Here is an 18,914-nt window from a genome sequence, read left to right on the forward strand (position 1 = left end):
TTGTAACTCTTCCATCAAGAGGTAGAATCTTTCTCCTCTATTTGAACGCAGGCTGGCCTTGTGACTTGCCTGGCCCACTGTGACACTAGCCAATGTGATATAATCAGAAGCTTGAAAGGGGACTGTCATTAGCGTTTGTCCTCTTAATGTCCTTTTTTCATGTGAACAAGCCCAGGCTAGCTTGCTATTTGCTGAGATGCTGGCAGCAGCCCCCAGAGCTGTGGGGGGGGGGGGCACTGCACGAGGCTGACCTGACATCTGAGTGCACAGGCTTGGGTGAGCCCACCCGCGATCAGCCGGACTCGGCCCAGATCAGCAGCAGGATGACCAAGAGACTCACAGACTCCTGAGAAGCAGGAAGTGGGTTTTTGTGTGTTTTAAGCCACAAAGTTTTGGGATGGTTTGTTATGCAGCAACAGACAACTGATACCTAACAGACTCCATTTATACTCGACTCTCGTTAGCCAAAGAAAATCACATGGCCACACTCAACTTCAAGAAAGAGGGAAGGAGAATGCTCTAGTATGTCCAAGAGAGTTATCGGATGTAGTGACTGGACAGCACCAATGACCAACACAGGTGGGCATACCAGGGAGTCAAATGAAAAATAAACCCAAAGCCCAAAACCGAAACAGTCATATGTGGAAACCATATGTTCCACAATTTGGTGCTTGAGTCAAAGCTACCGACCTATGCAGATGAAAGTGTAAGAGTCCTTGATTATGGGAAGTCACTTCAATACTCACCACTTGCAGGGAGGGAATGTCCTTCAAAAATAAGTGACAGTGCAAACATCAGTTTACAAGCTCACGTGCAGATGTCATCACCTTTCTCTGTTTTCTAGAAGTGAATCTAATTTCTAATTTAAATTCACATCAGCCTAGGTGAGCTGGAAATTTCATTTCAGTCCTGTCCTGGGTGACTAGGTGTGGTCAGGACCCAGGGTCTCAGATGCTGCCAGGGCCGAAGGGTTGACCCATCTGGTCCTGAGTCTGCAGTCACCCAGCTTCCTGCTGCAGTCCCATTCGAGGACTCGCTGAAGCTGCAGATTTTAGAATACACTCTGGAGACAGGGATGCTTGTGAGGTGTACCATGCTTCTCCACTCAGTCTAGAAATTCTCCATTCTGGCTGCCTCTAGAATGCCCTAGAAAACCGTTACAAGCTACAGACACTCCGCTGTGTGTCCCCACAGACCAAGTGAACCAGGGCCTCTGTGGGTGGGGCCCAGGCAGGCGATCATCCTTCAATAAATCACCCCAGAGATGCTGCCATGAGCCTGCATTGGGGTGTATCCAGGAGGTATGGGTCCTGGTGTTTTGATAATTTGGGGTTTCTCTTCATTAGAAAACCTACAAAATAAAAAAATAGATAGGAAAGTAAATATTTATTTCAGAAGGGAAAATAAATTACATCAAACTCCAAATTTTGAAAATCTACTAAATGCCACACGCATCACAAAATCCAGAAAAAGAGTAAAATGATTTTGTTAATTAGCTGCCTAACACACCTCTACTCTCCCTCCCCCACACTCCAGGTTCATTTTGTCTGCATGTCCTTTGTCCTGATTTTATAGCACAGATTTGTACACCAATTTCTACAGCAAGAATGGACAATACTTCTACGTTAGCATACTATACTTTAGTGAATAAAAATGTGTTTTATTTTTAACATTTGATTTTTGAATGTATGCATTGCTAACTACATCGCTAGCATTTAAACATAGTGGTATTTTATGATAAATTCACGTAATTCTCATCAAAGGTAGAATACATAGACACATATGTGTACGCATCCACCTACATCTATAATTGTATCCGTATGTGTGCAGCTGTGCATCTGTCCATCCTTCTCTGAGTGATGTGTATGTCACAGTATATACTGGCCGGATCGATCAGGTCAGGCTCCCAGAAGCAAATACCATAAACTGGTTTAAACAAAAGCACTTTATTTCTTCACAGTTCTGGAGGCCACAAGTCCCAGATTAAGGTCTGGCAGGTCTGTTTCTGGTGACATCTTTCTCCTTGGCTTACAGATGGCTGACCTCTCACTGTGTCCTCGCATGGACTTTCTTTGGTGTGTGAGCTCCCTCCCTTCTTCCCTTCCCTCCTTCCTTCCTCCCTTCTTTTCTTCCTCCCTCCATTACTGATAGCCATCAAGAATCCGCAGTGCTGTTCTGAATGAACAAAAATAAATGCCTCCAAATGTCTTTCCCCGTAACAGATGATGGATTGCTTTTCTCCCCTCAGTGCAAACCAGAAATTGAAACGGATGGAGCGTGTCTTAGGCAGTGTCAGGCAGACAGCCGGGATTGTGGAGCGTGGGTCTCTGACCGTGTGGGGTACAGGAGGGGGAGCTGGGACATCCACATTGGAGGTGGGAATGGGGGTCCACGGTCCCCAGGCCGGAGGCAGATGGAGGGCTCGCTCTTCTGCCTAATATGCCTTTTTACTGATTTTGCACATCCTTCCCAAACATCTACAGTTTGACTGTTCAGGGGTAAGGAACAAGTCCACTCAGGGATTCAGGGAATTTATTACCAACCCTCAGGGCACGTGTGTAGGCATGAGAAAAACCGGAGCAGCATCTGCATGTTGCCAGCTGCTGTGGCACAGGAGAGCCCTGCCTCCCGCTGTGAGCTCCACGCTGTGAACTAGCGTCCTTCTGTCATCTCTTCAGGGCCACTTTTCTCCTTTTTTTTGCATTTTGGTGCTTTTTTGGTTGATTTCCTGTTTAAAATAGCACCAAGCAAAGTGCTGAAATGCCCTGAGCGGCCCTGAGAGCAGGGAGGCTTCCAAGCGCCTCGGAGAAAACACGCGTCAGATAACCTTTGTTCAGGCGTGAGTTACAGCAAAGTTACAGCACTGATGGCTGAGTTCAAGTATGAATCAACAGTGCATATTAAATAAGGCGTCTCTAAACTGAAACACATAAAACAAGGTTATGTATTGATCGGTGGATGAAAATGTGGCAAGAGGCTCCCAGGAACCTATATGTGTATTTCCTCTGGAAAAAACAGTTCCGCTATGATTCCACTTACAGGAGTTAAAATTATAGAGACAGAAAGTAGGGCAGGCTGGGAAGCAATGAGGACTTTGCAGAAATGAGCATCACCTGTCTGCGTCTGGATGTGTGCAAGCTGAGCCCCAAATAGTCTAAACCTAGGGGACTAACCATTGGGTGTGTTTGAGACGCGTTCTTCTCAAGACTTGAGGCTTTCGGCATTAAAACGAGGAAAGTCCCAGGCCAGCTGGAGAGAGTTGGACCCGCGTGCACTTGGATGGTTTGCAGATCAGTGCGCTCTGCCTTCCTTTGGCTTCTCCACGACAGAAGTTCTAACGGGAGTTCCAGAACATGGTGAGGGCTGAGAGGAACCCTGACGTGAGCTGTGGTCTGGGAGCTCCGGCCTCACCCACTGTCCATCCTCCTGGGCACAGTTGCTGAGAGCAGGAAGGGACATTAGACAGTCACCCCTTCATGCAATACTGAGGTCCCTCCACTTTTGGACCTTCAAATAGATGTGGAAGAAATTAGAAACACAAAAATGGGGGTAAAATTCTCGTACGTGTTCTTGGTTTTATTTAGTTTGTTTTTGGTTTTAAAGTGACACTTATTTAGCATCTATACACATAAAAGACGTCATCGAGGCCAGGACTCACGGCTGGGCCTGTTCCCAGCAGCCTGAGAACCCTCCAGGCGCCAGCGGAGGAAGAGGAAGGTCAGGTCAAGAATTCCTGGCTGAGGAATTGTTAATTCAAGACTCAACACCTTCAAAGTCTATGCTCACTAGCGGCCAAATGTGAACAGACCCAGGCTGGCACCATCTCATTAATATTCTTACTCACATACGCTGGTTTTAAATAATAGATGATCGTGAATGTTTCCCCAGGTAGTTTTACTTTGTATCATATATTTTATCCACACTTCTTTGAATTATTTAGTTAGAATAAAAAAGGCAGTAATCCTGCCATTTAGCTCTTCTGATTTTCCCACTCAGCAGCCTCTTAAATTATTCCAATATTTTGCATCAACAACAGAAATAAATAGTTGTGTACAAAATTTAGTCACACCAAGATTTTCTGACCCAATAAAAGAGTTAGTTGTCCAAGAACTCCTTTCAGGCAATTATAAATATGTCAAAATAATGTAAAAGTATGGCATTTGTGATTGAGTCCAAAGTAAGCATATGAAAGTGGTTGTAAATTACTGTATTTATGATTAAATATATGCTTAAATATACACCTTCCTATGTACTCTTGAGAGCTGGCAAAACCCAAATCCAATTTTGAGAAACTCTTTAGAGAAGAAAGTCAGAGTTTCTCCTGGCAAAGTTTTAAAGGAGAAGAGGACATTAAAAGCAACAATCAGGGGCTGGAGCTCCGTGCTCCTAACTCCGAAGGCTGCCAGTTCGATTCCCACATGGGCCAGTGGGCTCTCAACCACAAGGTTGCCAATTCAATCCCTCGAGTCCCACAAGGGATGGTGGGCAGCGCCCCCTGCAACTAAGATTGAACACGGCATCTTGAGGAGCTGCCTCCCGGATGGCTCAGTTGGTTGGAGCACGGGCTCTCAACCACAAGGTTGCAAGTTCGACTCCCACAAGGGATGGTGGGCTGTGCCCCCTGCAACTAGCAACAGCAACTGGACTTGGAGCTCAGCTGCACCCTCCAAAACTAAGACTGAAAGGACAACAACTTGAAGCTGAACGGCACCCTCCACAACTAAGGTTGAAAGGAGAACAACTTGACTTGGAAAAAAGTCCTGGAACTACACACTGTTCCCAATATAGTCCTGTTAAAAAAAAAAAAAAAAAAAAAAAAGCAACAATCAGAATGTTGATAATATGAGCTCAGTGGATTGCAGGAGAAGATGGGGGAGGGGACTCCTTCCTGCTCCCAAATCTTGAGATTATAGGATTGTCAGTCTCCTCTATGAAACACTTAGATTTTTTATTTAATATTTATGGGGGTCTTCATGGGTCAGTAGACAAGATTTTAAAGGTCCTGGTTTGTGGGACCAGTTGTCCACTTATATCTGTTTGGTGAACTTCTTGCAAGTACCCTGTTTCCCCGAAAATAAGACCTAGGCAGACAATCAGCTCTAATGCGTATTTTGGAGCAAAAATTAATATAAGACCTGGTATTATATTATATTACATATTAAAGACTGGGTCTTATATTATAGTAAAATAAGACCGGGTCTTATATTAATTTTTGCTCCAGAAGACACATTAGAGGTGATTGTCCGGCTAGGTCTTATTTTCGGGGAAACACGGTACTACTGAAATAAAACAAAATCTTCTCTCCTCCTTCCACCCCCTGAGCAATGGAAGCTTCTAGTCCTATGGTGCCCAGGTTATTCCTCACAAATGCCAGCTGCTTTGATCAGGAGTGGGGTCCAGGCATGGGGGAGTTTTCCAAGTTTCTTAGGTAACTGTAAGAGATACCCAGGACTGAAAACCACTTCCGAGGGGAAATCCCTGAGAGTGGACAGGACTTGACTGAGACAGGAACTGTGTCTGCTTTTCTTGGCAGGTTGATCCCGGGAGAATGGAAGACGTATTTTTATTCCCCTTTCAAGGAAAAGCTCACGCTGTAGGTTTCTCTCCGAGAAGTCGAACTTCTCCTTGCTTCAGAGAATAGATAAGAAGGTTTGGCTTTCCAAAGTCTCGAGTTCTTGGTGTGGACTCTTTTCAAAGAAAGAGAGGGTTCTAGGTGTGTGATTGAGAGGGGTGGCCACTGAGAGGGTTTCCAAGGCAAGTGACCCAGTTTGGAGGAGGATAGAGGAGATGGGGTCAGGGTGACCAGCTGTCCCAGTTTACCCAGGACTGAGGGGTTTCTGGGAAGTGAGGCATTCCAGCTTTCCAATTATGCTAAAATGCACAGAGTCCTTGGCAAACTGGATGGTTGGTCACCCTACCTTGCAACTTAAGGACAGCACCCTACAAGGCTAGAACATCAAGTGGGGGGTGGGGAACCTCCCCAGGCAAGGGGAGCGTCATGTCTCCAGTCCCAGCTTGGCTTAAGAGGCAGGAGCTGACGTCTCTGAGCGGATCCTACGGACGTAGGTCGGGGGCACCCAGGGGTAGCAGCCATGATGGATCGGTCAGAGGATTTCCTCAATTCTGGATTGGGCAAGCTCCAGGAATCTAGAAACTTCCGTGACAGATGGAGGAAGAGTCCCCTGAAACTTACCAGGATCGATTTTCTGTCAAACCAGATGGATGGAACAGAGCCAGACCGGAAGGCACTAAGAAACACACTCAATGTGATACGTGTGGAACTTTAGTGCGTGATACACTCATTTCCTTGAACTCCTGCCTCAGTTGAAATGGGGAAAGGAGAAATATAAAGCGCTACAAGGACGACTTAGAGAAAAATGGGAGGGAATAAGCCTCAACCACCCCAATTCTTTCTCCCTGTGCACAAGCACCTTAGATGCTTGTTCTGGAAAATGCCTACTTCTGAAAGATAAGACTGAACCAAATAAACAGCTCGCTTATCATGACTTCTCACTGCTGTGTCCACTGAGCCAAAGAATAAAGGGAGGCAGACTTTCCTCGAAAGGCACAGCCAGGGACAGTGAACACTTCATGGGTAGCAAGGTCCAGCCCTTGCTTCTCTGGCCCAGTATCAGGTCAGGCCCAGGCTGCCAAGCTTCCGGCCACGTCAGGGCAGGTGGGGTGAGGCCCCACCTGTGTGCCCTGGGCCCAATCACAACCAGCTTCCTGTTTCACAAGACCCTCCTCCATCACCCAACCCTGGGCTCAAAACCTCTGAAGATTCTGCCCTCATTTCTGTTTTGAAACTACCAGGACCATGTAGGTGGTGTCCCCCCCCCCCCCCGACTCCAGTAAGTCCAAATACTTACGTGTGCTGTTCACCACGTTTTTCTGTCAGTCCTTCTGGTGTGACATTGATAAATAAGAATATCTCTTTCTGCTTCCAAGTCTGTCAGTGCTGGCGATGACGTAGATGCCAGCCCATGGAGAGATGTTACAGAGCAGAGCTCGCAGGAGTCCTGGAAGACAGGGGCAGCATGAGGGGGTCCTGGCATCTCTGACGTCTTGACTTCAATAGCACGGAGCGTGGAAACCTCTGAATCCAGGTGAGATCAGCGCAACCACCTCACCTGTATTCATAGAGGGACGGGCAACATCATCATGGCCGTTTCTCTTCATTTGGCTGGAATTTGGGAGAAGAAAAGAAGAGTCCCATTGGGTTCACGTGTGTCATGCATCTCGGAAGCCATTGTTTCATTTTTGTTTCAAAAGGAGTTACAAAAACTAACCTTCAGTTTTAAATCACACAACAATGACATCTGTAAAGGCAAATTTACTGGGAATCACATGAGAATGAAGTAATGTTTCTTCTTGTCGTCAAGATTTGAGTTGTTTTCTATTTATATGCAAATGTCAGATTCCTAAGCTTGCTTTATGCTTAACAATGCTGAAATAGTATTTATTTCCCAACACATACGCGAGTGGAGTCCTGGTAGGACAGCGAAGCCATTCTGATCTCAGGTTTAAAACACATTCCTGAACCCAAACATGTACAGCCAGTTGCTCATTTTCCTTTTCAGATACAATAAATTATTCTATTTTTTCACAAGAGTACAGTGATTTATCGATTTTAAAATTAGCATTGGATTTTAAAAAGACACATTTGCCTCTTAGTAGAAGCAAAGCCGATGGCCAGAAACCCCAACTTTGTCTTTAACTCTCTGTAACCTACTATCTGTACGTTTGGGTGTGAGCCCTTTCTTAGTTACTTTGTATTTCCCTGGAAATCCCCGTATCTGATTGCCTCTGTTTTAACTGTATTTTAAGTCCTTTGGGGAGAGCAGCTTATAATTAAAATGATTACTAATTGGGTGTTTTTAATTAGCTGCTGTCTGATGAGAAATTACAAGAAGATTTGGTCCCTGCAGGAGGATGAGTGACCAAAGAATCCCTGCAATTTAGGGGCCGTGCTCTTTCCATTTAACTTCCTTCTAGCACCCAAGACCTCAAATAATTGTAGCCTGTTCAGAATGTACAAGGCAATGAGAGAACACAAGGCAGTGAGATTTTTCTCTGTTCTTTCTCACTGTCTTGCACATTCAGAAAAGACCCTCAACATCAAAGAGGGATCTGAAACTTCTGCTTGGGACTGACCCAGATTCAGCCTGGCCAGTCAACAGCATCTAAAAATTCTTCATCAGAGCCCCCATGGACGTCCGGTCTACCGATGTCAACAAGCCAAGCCTCAGAGGAGAGATTACACTGGGAGGCAATTATTTGACCCTGTTGGTTTTCAGGACTGTAATGAACACTGCCAACTTTGCTTTGCTCCCCTCATCTTCTCCTCTCCAGCCCGGCCCTGCCCTCCCTAGCCGGGGTCCTTCCCAAGAGATGGTAAATGAGAAGGGAAGCCATTGGAAATGAATGAACATCACCAAGACCAGCCTGTTAGTGACTTGTCTGACAATGTCTTGGCTGTGTGTACAAGGAATTCATTACGGCGCTCGCTTTCATGTACCCCACCGGTGCGAGCGTTCACCCCTCACATACAAAAGCAGGAGGTCCCAGCTGGGAATGACGGCGCATCTGAGGACGCCACAGTGCAGGCTTTTCCAGAGGTTGCTGTCTTCTTTGAACTTGACTCCAGGGGCTTTTGTTAAGAAGCAACACGTAAAGTGCTTTCAGTTATTTTTAATACTTGCTTGTGAAGATACTAGAAGTCAGTGGTTATCAACAGAATCACGTGGATGGCTTGTGAAAACAAAGACTGGGAGGCCCCACCCCCAGGGTCTGGGACCTGAGAATCCGTCCTTCAAATAAGATTCAAATAAGATTCCGTTGGTCCAGGCACCACTCTGAGAACCACTGCTATGGGGTAGGAAGGACGTTTCTGGAGACAAGAGTATTTCCATCTGGAAGATATGGAAAGTTCAAGGGTTTGTTTTTGTTTTTTTTTCCTGTGGCCATCACCACTGCCCTGATCAAAAAGGGTTCTCTGCAGCTCCAATGAATACAGTCTGTCTGCATGGGATATAAGCAAGGTGAGAAAAAGGCAGCAAGCCTGGTGTTTCTCACAGGACTTCAGACTTAGAAATGGCAGTGGCATTGGAGGAGAACGGTCTGGAACCAACATCAGAAGGAAAGAAACCAAGGGGAATTCATGGAAATCAAACTCACTCCTTTGATAGATGGTTTGACAACTAAATAGACAAAATGCAATAACACATCAGCCTAGGCTTTGGAGTCCAATAGTCTCAGGCTCAACTGGCCCTGTGAAGTTGGGCAAGGTCCTTAAAAAGTTTCAGCCTTAGTTCTATCTCTACAAAATGGTAATGACAATACTACCTATACTGCAGAGCTATTGTGGGCTCAAATGGAACACTCTGCTTAGCATATAGTAAGGGCTGAACAAATGTTAGGCATAATCACCATCATCATCATCATCATCACCATCACCATCATCACCACCATCACCATTACCACCACCATCACCACCATCACCACCATCACCACCATCACCATTACCACCACCATTACCACCACCATCACCACCATCACCACCACCATCATCAACATCATCAAACTACTAGGGAAAACTGTAGGGGAATTTGTGTGTAATCTTGGGAGTTAGGAAGACTTTCTAATATTAGTGAGGGAAAATTTTTTGCTATTAAAAAGTAGAAGTCTATCTAGAGTGGAAAGAAAACTAATTTTTAGATGTTACTTAGTTATAAAATAATTTACTTAACAATTACTTATGAATGAAATAATCATGCTAATGCGTGAATAAATATAAAAAGAGAGTGTTTTCTGAGGGAAACACATGCGGTTGTTTGAGCAGTTATAACATGGGGAAAATGGCCCACACAGAGGGTTCGATTTTCCAGAGAGAAAGTACAAAGGAGCTGAGGCCCTAAAGCTGACAGTGAAGAGAAGTCCCAACGTTGGCGGCTAAGCACAGGCGGTGAGCCTGCGACTGAGACTGGTACTTCCTGACCCAAGAGTTAGGAGAAAATCAGGAAAGTGAGAAAGCAAGTTACAGCCTACTGTTCAAAGCTCCTGAAGTATGATATAATCTCCTGCCTCCCTTCCCCAACCATGCACTTCTAACTCGCCTGGATTTAAAAAAAGTTTGCTCATCGGGCCTCCAGGGCCCAGAATATTCTGACCTGTGCACGTTTTTTGTTCCAAATCTTCCTTCCAATGTGAACATCCTGTACGGCCCCTCAATTCACACCTCTGTAAAATGCGGCTACAAATACCTCCCTATGAGGCTGTTATGTGAAGTACTGGAACTTTCCTGGTTTGCTCTACACGTGACATAAATGCTTGCAGCTGCTGTCATTGTTATTATTATTATTACTATTATTACCTTCTCCCCATCCACTTCCAGTGCCAGTTTCCTGCCCCTGGCAGCCCGCCCCTCCCTTGTTCTGATGGGAAGTACTGACCAGAAGCACAACCGATTGCATTCTGTGTTGGACTGTTGTGTAGAGTGAGCAGATAAGAGGTGCTCGGTTATTATTTTTGTAAAAGTATAACTGTGTAGAGGGTATTTTGAGTTTTGTTTGAAAATGAGAGTGCTATCTCAGGGAATACAAGAAAGCATGTGTCGTGTCTCCTGATGGCAGAAAGACATCAGGAGGCATCTGCAGAAGAAACAGGGCTGGGGTTTGTACATTATCTCAACTGCAGAGCGGAGAGGCCAGGATGAGCTGCACGCTTGGAGGCGGCACGCTGGGTTGCCCTGGTAACAGGCATCTCCTGTTCTCACAGTGATGGTGGTGTAATAAGAATAGGAAATATTCAGAAGAAGTGGTCCATGAGCTCCTTTTTAGGGATAGTTTAGGAGGGAGTTTGGAGTAGTTCTCAGAGATGATAAAAATTAAAGGGTCTGGTGAACAATGAAACTGCTTGATGGTGTCTGAGGCTGCCATCTGCCCATCAGTTTTCTAGACCACGGATGCCATGATCCCACACAGCTCCCCACCCTGCTGCCCACTGGTGTGAGTGGACTCTGTTGGCTCCAAGTAAGGACATTTCCAGAGGGCATTTGAATTATGACCCTTTCTCGGTGGGTGTTATGTGATGACATAGGAAAGGTTTTCATTATTCCACTGATGGCCTCGTTGTTTAATTTCTTGGCTTCCTAGTGGAGCCAGCACGGTATTTTACGCCCTGCACTTCTGTGTTAGATAAAACAGGCACAGGACCCTTTAACGGCCACGTTCGATTAAGGTAAAACACACTGATTTCTCCACTTAGAGTAGCTCTTTTCATGAAAGAATGTCTACACTCCACCACTGAGCTCCAGGATCTCAGAATATGCACATGTGGATTTGGTCAGTGGTCAGTCATCTGTGGCCTGACAGCCCAGTCCAGCCCACCTACTTTCAGATGACCCAGGAACTGCGAATGATCTTTACATTATTAAGTGGCTGAAGTGAAACCAAGAGAAGATACTGTCTGTGGCATTGGAAAGGAGTGTGACATTGAAGATTTACTGGAACACAGCCTCGCTCAAGCACTCATGTGTCATCTATGGCTACTTTCACGCAGTGACAGCATTGGTGACAGGGGACAGGAACCTAAAACGTTTACCAGGTGGCTCTTTACAGAAGTTTCCCAATTTCCGCATTAGGGAAATGGCTTCTGGAATCTCATTTCCTTTCATCTGGAGGGATCCTTTCTCCCCTTCTTTCATTCATTTATTAATTAGCTCGAGGAAATGTGGAGGCGCCCCGGTTTGTGCCTGAGGCTGCTCGGTACCGTGGCTTCACGAGTGGATAGAGTTGAGCCAGGACGAGGGGAGTTAAAGCCAAGATTTGGAAGAATGACGGCCCCGGGCAACAGGCCTGGCTGCCCTCACCGTTGTTCAAACGTTCCCGCAGCTCGCACCCTTGGCGAGGTGGCCGTACCTACGTTATCCGGGAGCGGTCCTCCCCGTGAACCTAACACCTGTGGGTCACTTGAACAATACAAACGGTGAGCACGACTGTCCCTTCCCAGGGAAACCGCCATCACTGGCAGTCGAGTGTTGCAAAATTGAGATAGGCACACACACGAACATCGGGCTGTCGGGGCTTAATTGGCTATTTGTAAAGTATATTAAAAGTTTTTAAATTGTGCCTGAGCCATGAAGCGTTCCCGAAATGAGAGAGCTGTTAGGTGGTGAGGACACGCTGCCGTCTCCTGACGCTGCCGTGCTTTGCCCTCCCGACGCCTGCAGCAAGGTCCTGACTTCTTTGCCTGGACCACTGGGGCCCATCACAGCATCGCTTCCCCCTGAGAACCCACCTTGACCATGACTGTGACCCACTGCCTGCGCCCAGAGCCCTCCCGTCGGGTCTCAGAGCTCGGTGCCCCTGAGGTTGGAGCCGCACGCTGCTCTCAGAGAATTCACTGGCTGCTGCATTTTTCTCCGGTCGATTGTGCATTCTCGGAGGAAAGGGCGGGTGTTCTCTTCATCTCTGCATTTCCGGGGCTTAGTCCAGTGAGCCTGGGGCATAGTGGTGAGTCGTGTTTTTGATGAAAGAACGTGGCAGGGGTCACACATCCAAAGGTTTTCAGGGGCCAGGCTTGTCACATATGCAGCAGTCGGGGTGTGAGAGACAAGATGGGGAGATGGGGACTGCTGAGCGGAGAGCCTCATTTAAAGGGCGGCAGCCCTTCACGGGGGCAGGTGGGGTCAGTAGAGACAGATTTTCTGATTTTTCAAGAGAAGCAGAAAAATTGCCTTTGTGTGCCATATATTTTATTCATATTGAGAAGTAATTTAAAAATTCAAGAAAAAAAAGCCCGGACCCGGCCAACGGGTCAAATGAAACGCTGCTGTGAGGCCAATGAGAAGCCGTATCACTCTCTCTGGGCGGTGAAGCTTTGGGTAACTGGGGAGTTGGGTGGCATTCCAAGCTGCCAAAGGACCCACGGTTTACTGCTGGGTCCCCCAACTTTCTGTGTTTGTGACAGACATCGAAAGCTGGCTCTCGCAGTGGCTCTCACATGCTGAACTCCCTGCATACTTGGTTTACTTTCCTGTGGAAGACTGCAAAGGCAGAAACTTCATTCCCCACACTCCCCTGCATGGAGTGACCACGTGACAGAATTCTGGCCACTGACGGGCAGAAAGGGGCAGAAAGGGGCAGGCTGGAGCTCCTGGGAGGCGGTGGGCTTTTCCAGTACAGACGGCCCCTCTTGGAGTCCCTGCTTCCTCCTGCTTGGGACATGCCAGTTTTAAAACGTCCTTGGACCACGCAGAGGAAGCCTGGTCCCTGCGGACTCACTGCACGGCTGCCCTGGTCCAGACGGCCTGGCTCTGCATCTCCTGAGACACGAGCAAACGGGCCACTGCCGGTGGACGCCAAGCTCCTTCCTGTGGGCACGGGGTCCTCACTGCGGCACTGAGGAGATGTCTGTGTCTCGCTCCACTTGTATCTTGGGATGGTGGCTTTGGTCCTGACACAGAGATCCATTTGAAGGGTGTGAAAGCCTGGTTATGTCATGTCCCCTGTGAGAGCTTTTCTCTGGCCCCTTGGAGCCTGTGGGTTGAAAGGTGACCACATGTGTGGACTGCTTGTCTACCCAGTGTTTACTTTCACAGGGATAAGTGTGCCCGTGCACCCCAGCACCCTGTTTCCTAGGGCTCACCCAGCCCCTTCTGCATAGGAGGTGCCTGCTTAGCTCACAGGCATCTGGCCCGGCAGCACTGGGCCCTGCCCCTGCCCCCCCCTCCCCCCCGTCTTCCTCACTCGCCCTATGCCCCGCGCCCATCCACAGCACACTACTCCACGTTTTGGAATGTTCCCTGCTCGGCACAGCTTGGACACGGGCCTGTGTGCCCCTTACACAGGCAGCTTTATTTCTTCTCGACTCACCCTCGCCACCTCCACTCATCCTTCTGGACTGAGCACCAACGTCACTTCCTGTGAAAATCCTTCCCTGGCTCCCCTCAACTGAAGCTGTGGCCTGTAACCACCCCAACCTCTCTGTTCACGCCTCTAAGATACAAGGAGTGACCTGACTAAGCAAATGACACTGCACCATGGAGCTCGGAGGCCATTCACCCCAGGTCTCCCAGAGGGGGGATGAAGCTCAGGGCTCTGGGATGGGGACTGTTGGAATGATGGACGGATGGGTGTGGGTGGGTGGGTGGATGGATGGATGGATGGACAGGTGGATGGATGGACGGACAGGTGGATGGATGGGTGGATGGATGGATGGATGGATGGATGGATGGATGGACAGATGGACGGGTGGATGGATGGATGGATGGACGGACAGGTGGATGGATGGGTGGATGGATGGATGGATGGACAGACAGATGGATGGATGGATGGATTGATGGATGGGTGGAAGGATGGATGGATGGGTGTATGGATGGATGGGTGGATGGGTGGATGGACGGATGGATGGATGGGTGGGTGGAAGAAGGAATAAATTACACAAAAGCTTATAGTAGGTGTTAAAAATACTTTTTGAATTTAAGTTTGAGTCATAAGTTGACGTTCAGCAAAAAGCAGGGGGCCTAGTAACCTAGGTGATGGCATTTTGGCAGGAGCACACATCGATGAGTAGCATCAGAGGGACTCTTCAATGTCAAAGAACCACTTAATCCAATCTGGTCACTATATTCTTTTTAGTCCAATGGCATTTTCCAGTGGTCACTCCCTGGGCAGGTTCCAGAAGACTGAGCAAGACTTGGAAGGATGCCACACACAAAACACCCAGAGAGGAGACAAGAGCATCATTAAGAAAGTGCCGGAAATGTTTCTAAAATAAAGGAAATGCTAATGGCCCTTTGACTGGTGGCAATGGACTCATGTCATATTCTTCTCAGGCTAATGGAAAGGGGGTGTCACTTTGTGACATCTTCTTGACTGCTCTGCCCTTGTCAGTCTGCAGAGATATTAACGTTCTGGCGCTGCTGAAGTCCCCAGGGCCGGGACGTGCCATTCACTTAGTAGCGATACCAACCAAAGAAAACAAGACTGTAAAAATACAGACGCTGCTCTCCTGTCTCTCACTGGAGGGACAGGAAGAAATGGACAAGGAAAGGCAGGGAGTAATTAGGGAAATAGGAGCCCAGCTTTGTCTCTCTGTTTGGACAAAAACTGGTAACAAACTGAATGAGTGCCCCTGAGTCTGTGTGGATGACAAACCTTACTCCACCTGAGTAATAATAATAATAACAACAGCAACTGTAAATACAGAAACATCATTTACTGTGTGCCTGACACTGTCCCAGATGCTGTTTCCATTTGTTAGCTCATTTCATCCTTACCACAGCCCAGTTTGGTAGAAAATACTATAATCATCCCCATTTTACAGATGGTGAAACTGAGATCCAGATAGGCTGAGTGCCTTGCCCGAGGCTGCCCTGCCCGCAGGTGCTCGGAAGCACCCCACCAGTCGACCTGCTGTGGGCAACTCTCCCCTTAGTCCCCCAGAGGCACCTGTGTTCAGGGGCCGCACTCAGCTGCCCACGTTTTGCTCTCTCCATCTCTACAATCACGCATCCCAATAAAAAGTTGATGTGGGTTCCTCTTAAACATAATTGATTATTTGTATTGCTTCACTTCACTTTCTGTGGAAATGCCATTAAAATTAGAGTAATTTTATAGAGAATGTGGGAGGTGACATAAAGCCACATACACACATAAGAACTAAAGGGAGAGATAACAACTGAGATAAAATTTGGAAGGTGCAAAGCGGATAGACACGTGGTAACGGACTTCGCTGAAACTTAAGTGGGCACTGGGGGCGACCAGGAAGTAACTGAATTCACCCTGTAGAGTCCTGAAAAGTCTGTGTTGGGGCACCACGACCAGCTGAAGAGGAAGCATGGGTGTGGCTGGAGACACCAGGAAGCCCCGAGATCCTCTGGAACCTCAAGATAACATTCCCTACACCTGGAAAGGAAGGTGCCTCTTGCACTCCTCTGCAAGAGACTTATTCTGTAGGAATAGCAAACCAAGAGTGAATTCAGACCTCAGGCTTGTCTGATGGAGGGGGCTTCACGGTGAAAATAAGGATTAGGGGAAAGTCAACCTGCTCCTCACTGTGGACACCCCAGTGCCCTCGGGGCTCAGCTCCAGGGTGCAGGGGCCAGGCTTGCATCCCTCTGCGCCTTCCCTCTAGGCTGGATGAGTCTCCATGGAACCTGACAAGCGTAGATCAAACCAACACACACAACTACAAATGGTGACAGTGACCCGAAATGAGCCCACGCTGCCAGATCACCATCCGGGCGTCACCCGATTGGCACGCTCTGTGCGTGGCCCAGAGCTTCTGGGCAGCTTTTCAAGTTCCTCACCTTTCCACATGAAGGAGCAGCAATGAAACCCCAAACAGCGGGAGAAGAACTCTAACTGGGAAGGAAACTACAGCACAAAAGCCACACAGGGAGGAGACGAGAGAACATGGGGGCAGGAGGTGTTCAAGAAAAGCTTCCTTAGTCTTTTTAGGGAGACGACGGGGCAGGGCAGCTGGTGATGTCTCGTTCACGCCAACCATTACCCGGGGAACAGGTTAGACAGAGCTGGGCGGGAAGCAGGTGGGCGAGTGACGAGGCGGCTGGCGAGCTGACCTGGGGACAAGGTGACAGCAGTCTACACCCCAGCACGTGGTGGAGAAAACACGAAGGTTTCACACCACATTTCTGAGTGTGATGACTGACTGAGTGGGGAGGCGGCAAGGAGGAAGGAGTCCCTCCCAGGCCTGGGTGAGTCCAGCCTCTCTGAGTCTGTGCCACCAAATCCAGAAAAATCCTTGGATGACGCAGCTACTCGGGCAGTGTGAGAACTCCATGGGATTGTGTGGAACTTCTTTATAAATGACAAAACATTCCACAAACAGAGTGTTTGTGATTAACGATAAACCAGTGGGAGAGTGACAGATGGGTTAATCAACCATTGTCTCAGTCCAACAGAAGCAAAAGGCACGGTTTGGGTTTATTTTCATGTTTGACTACTTTTACCTAATCAGACTGCGGTTTTGACATTATTCATTCACTCAACCAGCGGGTTTTCAGTAATGACAACTGCCAGTTTCTCTGCTTGACACAAAGGCATCAACTAAATCAGAAATGACTCTTTCCTTAAGGTGTCCCTGAACCTTGAGTGCCAGTCAGAGAGGGGGTCTGTCCTGCACACGGAAGGCGGGGTTGGGCGGGCGCTTGCCACTGTGCTCACAGGCACCGCAGGACGTCAGGCTGCCGCCCGCAGAGGCGGACGGCACACAGGCCACGGAGCAGAGTCGGGTCCCATCCTTAGCGAGGCTCCCTCTCTCACATGGGCTTCATGAGTCTACAAACGCTCGCTTTGGTCTCAGCCTGTTCCATCCCAGTTTCTGTCACTGCCAACCAGACAAAGACGCCTGTTACGTACAGTTTCACAAAAGGGATGTCATGTGAACTGTGCCTTCAAGGATGACAAGCGGCTTGCTGGAAGGGGAAGGGACAAGCCATTGCAGATGGGAGGAAGGTCATGTGCTAAGAGACCAGTAGAGAGGCTGGCGGGGGTGGGGGGGAACACGGCGCTGGTGGGAAGACCAGGGTGGGTGTTGGTGGAGCAGCTGCAGGACCCACACACGGAAGGGACGAGCCAGGTCAGAGCAGACTCTGATCTCAGAGTTGGCTGCTGGCTGCAAAGCCCTGTGTCTTCTCATCTCCAGGCGGCCATGGGGACAATCAGACCACACGGTGTCCTCTGGAAAGGGCTGTGAATGGGTTCAGTGTGGGGTCACACGCTGCCCCCTTGGGAGGAAGTGAAACAGCTACAGAGAAAGCACTTCAGAGAAGGACACCTCTTCTCTGGTCCAGTGGCTGGAGGTCACGTGCGAATGACTTGAAGGGCATTTAAGTCCTAAACGCATCCACTAAATGGGTTTCAGGAAATGAAAACATATGAGAGAAAATAGTCATTTTTCTAATGGCTCACTAGTAACCCAAGCACCACCTTTCCCATTTTCTGCTGCTTGTTTCACAGGAAGTGCTCTTAGCTGTGGTCAGAGAAGATGAATGTACAAAAAGGAAGAAGAAACACACACACAGACACATACACACGCACGCACACACACACGCACACACGCACACGAGGAGTGCGGGCTCTGGAAGCCTCAGGGCCAAGCTGTTCACACGAGGACACCACAGGATCTAATGCCACAAGGACGTCTCTGCCTCAGCGCTGGCCCTTAGTGACATTAACCTCCTTACGCAGAGCGTGCCCGACTGGCTGTGCCTCCTGCCTGCTTTCCGGACAAAGACAATGACTAGGGAACGGGCAGGGGAAACATTATATGGAGTTTCCTCTGTTCATCCGCTGACCTCACGAGGGGCTATGTGAGGACAATGACATATGCTCACTTGCTTTCTGTCCCAGAACCTTGCAGCCCACAGAGCCGCTCTTCAGAAGGGCAGGGTGGGGGCTGGTACCTGCTTTCTACCTGCCCGGCATCGTTTCCTTCTCCTCTGCACCATCCCTGCCCCAGGTTCCCCAGCAGGAGACGGGGTGGCACCGAGGACGAGGATGTGTGTCCCCTCCCAGGAAACAGCTGCTACTCAGTGGGCATGGGGTCCCCCTGGTGCCACAGCCTTGGTTTTCCCACCAAGAGACCCTGAGATGGAAGCACACACACGGGAGAGAAGAGCTGAGAGGTGACGACAGGACAGACCCCAGTCTGAGGCCCTGGATCAAGCCGCACCTGAGCCCACACGACGCTTTTCATGCTGATGCGCCAGTCAACGTCCGCATGTTTTTCCCTTTCGATTAAGTGGGTTTGAGTCGGGTTTCTGTCACTAGTAACATGAGGATCCAAGTCCACAAAGTGAGCCCAGCATGAATAACACAGGGCGCCAAGTGCTGAAGCAAGTGGAGGCAAGTCGGAGATGCAGACATCTCTGGACCTGCGCCAACCAG

The 18,914-nt window shown here is 48.4% G+C and overlaps 1 long non-coding RNA gene across 5 annotated transcripts in view; it reads right to left on the reverse strand.

Annotated features, from left to right (window-relative positions):
- Positions 1–18,914, reverse strand: part of LOC141569167 (uncharacterized) — a 467,986-nt gene that overhangs the window by 17,008 nt on the left and 432,064 nt on the right. For 3 of the 5 annotated variants that reach the window (XR_016022426.1, XR_016022429.1, XR_016022430.1), the window contains 3 exons: positions 6,870–7,183; positions 3,174–3,507; positions 747–1,351 (listed from right to left, as the gene is read on the reverse strand). This is a non-coding gene — a long non-coding RNA (uncharacterized LOC141569167). The other 2 variants (XR_016022427.1, XR_016022428.1) reach the window with 2 other exon arrangements.

Source organism: Rhinolophus sinicus, chromosome 9 (assembly GCF_057876585.1).
Source record: "Rhinolophus sinicus isolate RSI-liver-muscle chromosome 9, RSI-T2T, whole genome shotgun sequence".
Lineage (NCBI taxonomy): Eukaryota > Metazoa > Chordata > Mammalia > Chiroptera > Rhinolophidae > Rhinolophus > Rhinolophus sinicus.